General features: G+C 42.5%; 1 non-coding gene across 1 annotated transcript; it reads left to right on the forward strand.

Annotated features, from left to right (window-relative positions):
- Positions 1-897: 897 nt before the first annotated feature.
- Positions 898-969, forward strand: TRNAR-CCU (transfer RNA arginine (anticodon CCU)). Its single transcript has one exon. It is a non-coding gene; the product is annotated as a tRNA-Arg (tRNA).
- Positions 970-6,855: the final 5,886 nt, after the last annotated feature.

Consider the following 6,855-nt stretch of genomic DNA (forward strand, 5'->3'; position numbering starts at 1 on the left):
ATGGTAGCTCAGCGGTAGAGCATCCTGCACGTTATTCGAAGGTCACAGGTTTGGATCCTGCCTAAGGCAAGTTATCTTTTTACCCACTTTTCTTTCTTCTCATTTACATTACAATCGGCATAATAACTTCCCCTGTACCTTCCTTGACATCATTGTCTGTTAGATCTCACAAATATTGTGTAAAACACGAAAAGCGAGCCCTTAAGTATACAGTTGTTTCTCTTATTCATTACCGAGGGTCTCGTACTAGCAGACTTTGTGCCTTTAGGTTGTATACGGGGGACTATTGGTCAGCTGCTAGTTAGTGATAGGTTCACGTGCTATGTGACATCAAACAGGCTCATAAAGAGTGTGCAACACTTGCAGCCATGGCTACTAGTGGCGCTGACTGACTATCCCACGTTTAAAATGACATAGATACCCAATAAAGTGGCTGGGGGGATAGCTGTCGTGGTTGCTCAGTGGTAGAGCATCGAACACCTCATTCGATGGTCGCAGGTTCAAATCCTGTCAGCGGCAAGTTATCTTTTCACCCACTTTTGTTTCTTCTCATATACATTACAACCGGCCTTATAAGTTCCCCTATACCTTCTTTGACATTATTTTCTGTTAGATCTCATTATTATTGTGTAAAACACGGAAAACGAGCCCTTAAGTATACACTTGTTTCTTTTATTCATTAACGAGGGTCTCGTACTGGCAGACTTGTTGCCTTTAGGTTGTATACGGTGGACTCTAGGTCAGCTGCTAGTTAGTAATCAGTTCACATGCTATGTGACACCAAACAGGCTCATAAAGAGTGTACCACACTCGCAGCCATGGCTAGTAGTGGTGCTGACTGACACTCCCACGTTTAAATTGACATAGATACCCAATAAAGTGGCTGGGGGGATAGCTGTCGTGGTAGCTCAGCGGTAGAGCATCGAACGCCTCATTCGAAGGTCGCAGGTTCAGATCCTGCCTACGGCAAGTTATCCTTTCACCCACGTTTCTTTCTTCTCAATCATATTACAATTGGCCTAATACCTTCCCCTATACCTTCCTTGACATCATTGTATGTTAAATCTCATTATTATTGTGTAAAACATGAAAACGAGCCTTTAGGTATACACTTGTTTTCCTTATTCATTAACGATGGTCTCGTACTGGCAGACTTGGTGCCTTTAGGTTGTACAAGGGGGACTATTCGTCAGCTGCTAGTTAGTAATAGGTTCACGTGCTACGTGACGCCAAGCAGGCTCATAAATAGTGTGCAACACTTGCCGCCATGGCTACTAGTGGCGCTGACTGGCACTCTCACGTTTCAATTGACATAGACACCCAATAACGTGATTGGGGGGATAGCTGTCGTGGTAGCTTAGCGGTAGAGCATCGAGCACGTTATTCGAAGGTCAGAGGTTCGGATCGTGCCTAAGGCAAGTTATCTTTTAACCCACTCTTCTTTCTTCTCAATTACATTACAATCGGCGTAATAACTTCCCCTGTACCTTCCTCGACATCAATGTCTGTTAGATCTCACTAATATTGTATAAAACACGAAAATCCAGCCCTCAAGTATACACTTCTTTCTCTTATTCATTAACGAGAGTCTAGTACTGGAGACTTGGTGACTTTAGGTTGTATACGGCGGACTCTTGGTCAGCTGCTATTTAGTAATAAGTTCACGTGCTTTGTGACGCCAAACAGGCTCATAAAGAGTGTACCACACTCGCAGCCTTGGCTACTAGTGGCGCTGACTGACACTCCCAAGTTTATATTGACATAGATACCCAATAAAGTGGCTCGGGGGATAGCTGTCGTGGTAGCTCAGTGGTAAAGCATCAAAAACGTTATTCGAATGTCGGAGGTTCGGATCCTTCCCATGGCAAGTTATCTTTTCACCCACGTTTCTTTTCTATCACATTACAATTGGCCTAATACCTTCCCCTATACCTTCCGTGACATCATTGTATGGTAAATCTCATTATTATTGTGTAAAACAAGAAAAACGAGCCATTAGGTATACACTTGTTTCCCTTATTCATTAACGAGGGTCTCGTACTGGCAGACTTGGTGCCTTTAGGTAGTATACGGGGGACTATTTGTCAGCTGCTAGTTAGTAATACGTTCACGTGCTACGTGACGCCAAACAGGCTCATAAAGCTTGTGCCACACTCGCCGCCATGACTACTAGTGGCGCTGACTGATATTCCCACGTTTAAAGTGACACAGATACCCAAAAAAAGTGACTGGGGGGATAGCTGTCGTGGTAGCTCAGCGGTAGAGCATCGAGCACGTTATTCGAAGGTCGCATGTTTGGATCCTGCCTAAGGCAAGCTATCTTTTCACCCACTTTTCTTTCTTCTCATTTACATTACAATCGGCATAATAACTTCCCCTGTACCTTCCTTGACATTATTGTCTGTTAGATCTCAATATTATTGTGTAAATCACGAAAAGCGAGCCCTTAAGTATACATTTGTTTCTCTTATTCATTACCGAGGGTCTCGTACTAGCAGACTTTGTGCCTTTAGGTTGTATACGGGGGAGTATTGGTCAGCTGCTAGTTGGTGATAGGTTCACGTGCTATGTGACGCCAAACAGGCTCATAAAGAGTGTACCACACTCGCAGCCTTGGCTACTAGTGGCGCTGACTTACACTCCCACGTATAAATTGACATAGATACCCAATAAAGTGGCTGGGGGTATAGCTGTCGTGGTAGCTCAGTAATAAAGCGTCGAACGCGTTTTTCGAAGGTCGCAGGTTTGGATCCTGCCTACGGCAAGTTATCTTTTCACCCACGTTTCTTTTTTCTCATTTACATTATATTTGGCGTAATAATTGCCCCTATAACTTTCTTGACATCATTGTCTATTAGATCTCACTAATATTGTGTAAAACACGAAAAGCGAGCCCTTAAGTATACACTTGTGTCTCTTATTCATTACCGAGGGCCTCGTACTAGCAGACTTTGTGCCTTTAGGTTGTATACGGGGGACTATTGGTCAGCTGCTAGTTAGTGATAGGTTCACGTGCTATCTGACATCAAACAGGCTCAAGAGAGTGTGCCACACTCGCTGCCATGGCTACTAGTGGCGCTGACTGATACTCCTACGTTTAAATTGACATAGATACCCAATAAAGTGGCTGGGGGAATAGCTGTGATCGTAGCTCAGCGGTAGAGCATCGAGCACGTTATTCGAAGGTCACAGGTTTGGATCCTGCCTAAGGCAAGCTATCTTTTCACCCACTTTTCTTCTCATTTACATTACAATCGGCATAATAACTTCCCCTGTACCTTCCTTGACATCATTGTCTGTTAGATCTCACAAATATTGTGTAAAACACGAAAAGCGAGCCCTTAAGTTACACTTGTTTCTCTTATTCATTACCGAGGGTCTCGTACTAGCAGACTTTGTGCCTTTAGGTTGTATACGGGGGACTATTGGTCAGCTGCTAGTTAGTGATAGGTTCACGTGCTATGTGACATCAAACAGGCTCATAAAGAGTGTGCAACACTTGCCGCCATGGATACTAGTGGCGCTGACTGGCACTATCACGTTTCAATTGACATAGACACCCAATAAAGTGACTGGTGGGATAGCTGTCGTGGTAGCTTAGCGGTAGAGCATCGAGCACGTTATTCGAAGGTCAGAGGTTCGGATCCTGCCTAAGGCAAGTTATCTTTTCACCCACTCTTCTTTCTTCTCAGTTACATTACAATCGGCGTAATAACTTCCCCTGTACCTTCCTCGACATCATTGTCTGTTAGATCTCACTAATATTGTATAAAACACGAAATTCCAGCCCTTAAGTATACACTTCTTTCTCTTATTCATTAATCAGGGTCTAGTACTGGAGACTTGGTGCCTTTTGGTTGTATACGGGGGACTCTTGGTCAGCTGCTATTTAGTAAGAAGTTCACGTGCTATGTGACGCCAAACAGGCTCATAAAGAGTGTACCACACTCGCAGCCTTGGCTACTAGTGGCGCTGACTTACACTCCGACGTTTAAATTGACATAGATACCCAATAAAGTGGCTGGGGGTATAGCTGTCGTGGTAGCTCAGTGGTAGAGCGTCGAACGTGTTTTTCGAAGGTCGCAGGTTTGGATCCTGCCTACGGCAAGTTATCTTTTCACCCACGTTTCTTTCTTCTCATTTACATTATATTTGGCGTAATAACTGCCCCTATAACTTTCTTGACATTATTGTCTGTTAGATCTCAATATTATTGTGTAAAACACGAACAACGAGCCCCTAAGTATACGCTTGTTTCCCTTTTTCATTAACGAGGGTCTAGTACTGGCAGAGTTCAATTCAATTCAATTCAATTTTATTTCATCCCAAGGATGAGGGCAGGCTCGGGAGAAAAGTGACGTTTTGTCACTTGAGGAGAACCCGAGCCTCCCTAATACATGGCAAGCAACGTGGACATGAGTAAAGAAACATAAGCCATGAACATATAGGCAACGAACATAAGCCATGAGATGTTTAGCGCAGTACAAGTCGGAAGATGCACGTACAGTAATGCTATATACAGAGACTAATATGCGTAATTAGTTCGGCACAAATTCCGAAGTACAATGCAAAATGTGACGGAATACAGAATACTATATATATGACAACAATGCTATGCATAGAAATTGCGTGTACACACATTCACATAAATATACACACACATATGAAGATGCATATACAGACACATATATATACACATACATACACACATATACATATATATATATATACGCACATATATATACACACACATATACATATATAGAGAGTTCCATGAATGCCTGGACCACCATTTTCTCAATTTTCACGATAAAAGCACTTCCCTAATGTCACGTGCACTGCATTTCTCAAGGATTATTTTCACCTCCAGTAATTTATTTAATAACAAAGGAACACTAAAACATAACATTTTTCGCCCAAAATTTGTTCTACAGAATGGAAGGTTCCAATGTTGTTAGTGACGAGTAGGGTACAGATTAGCATGCGTTTCCAGTTCAAAAATATCTAGGAAGGCACGATTGTTATGAAAAAGAGGATGCTTATATCTTATTGCTAGGGAATAATCGTAAAGTTTGTGAATTGGGACAATATTATAGCGCTGAAACAGTTCATCTGTGTGTGCATAGTAGTCAACATTTGCTACAAACCTGATCGCTTTCTTTTGTAGTCTGTATAATTTATTTATGTTGGTTGCTGTCGTACTTGCCCATACCAAAAGACAATAATTTACATGCGACAAAAACAAGCTGTTATAAAGTATTAGTTTAACAGAAACTGGAAGAATATAACGCATTCGTGCAAGTATGCCCACACGTTTTGATAGGTTGGTAATTAGATTATTAATCTGAGGATCCCACGAAGTTGTGCAATTAAAAAGTACTCCTAATGTTTTAACGGTTTCTACGATTTCAACAGCCGCGCTACCTATACGTAATCTATTGTCTAAGGAAATCAGTCTCCGCGAATGAAAAACTACAGCTTTTATCTTTGTTGCATTAATAAGTAATGAATTTCGTTCACTCCATGTGTTTAAGCTTTCTAGCGTAGTGTTTATAAGTGTGGTCATGGCAGTCATGTCATTACCTGTAAAGAAAATGCTGGTGTCATCCGCGTATATTATGTATTTAGCTTTGTCACTGACCTTAACAATGTCATTTATGTATAGGTTAAAAAGCAGCGGTCCTAGAATGCTACCTTGCGGAACCTCTGTGGTTATTGCCTGGAGAGAAGAGTTGCTGTCATTAGGTTGTATACGGGGGACTATTGGTCAGCTGCTAGTTAGTAATAGGTTCACCTGCTACGTGATGCCAAACAGGCTCATAAAGTGTGTGCCACACTCGCCGCCATTACTACTAGTGGCGCTGACTGACATTCCCACGTTTAAATAGACACAGATACGCAATGAAGTGACTGGGGGGATAGCCATGGTGGTAGCTCAGCGGTAGAGCATCGATCACGTTATTCAAAGGTCACAGGTTCGGATCCTGCTTAAGGCAAGCTATCTTTTCACCCACTTTTCTTTCTTCTCATTTACATTACAATTGGCGTAATAACTGCTCCTTTAACTTCCTTGACATTATTGTCTGTTCGATCTCATTATTATAGTGTAAAACAGGAACAACGAGCCCCTAAGTATACACTTGTTTCCCTTATTCATTAACGAGGGTCCAGTACTGGCAGAGTTGGTGTCTTTAGGTTGTATACGGGGGACTATTGGTCAGCTGCTAGTTATGAATATGTTCACGTGCTATGTGACGCCAAACCGGCTCATAAAGAGTGTACCACACTCGCAGCCATGGCTACTAGTGGCGCTGACTGACTATCCCAAGTTTCAATTGACATAGATACCCAATAAAGTGACTGAGGAGATAGCTGTTGTGGTAGCTCAGCGGTAAAGCATCGAGCACGTTATTCAAAGGTCACATGTTCGGATCCTGCTTAAGGCAAGTTATCTTTTCACCCACTTTTCTTTCTTCTCATTTACATTACATTCGGCATAATAACTTGCCCTGTACCTTCCTTGACATCATTGTCTGTTAGATCTCACAAATATTGTGTAAAACACAAAAAACAAGCCCTTAAGTATACACTTGTTTCTCTTATTCACTAACGAGGGTCTCGTACTGGCAGACTTGGTGCCTTTAGGTTGTGTAAGGGGGAGTATTGTCACCGGCTAGTTAGTAATAGGTTCACCTGCTACGTGACACCAAACAGGCTCTTAAAGAGTGTGCCACACTCGCCGCCATGGCTACTAGTGGCGCTGACTGACACTCCCACGTTTAAACTGTCATAGATACCCAATAAAGTGACTGGGGGATAGCTGTCGTGGTAGCTCAGCGGTAGAGCATCGAACGC

This window comes from Rhipicephalus microplus, chromosome 3 (assembly GCF_043290135.1).
Source record: "Rhipicephalus microplus isolate Deutch F79 chromosome 3, USDA_Rmic, whole genome shotgun sequence".
Lineage (NCBI taxonomy): Eukaryota > Metazoa > Arthropoda > Arachnida > Ixodida > Ixodidae > Rhipicephalus > Rhipicephalus microplus.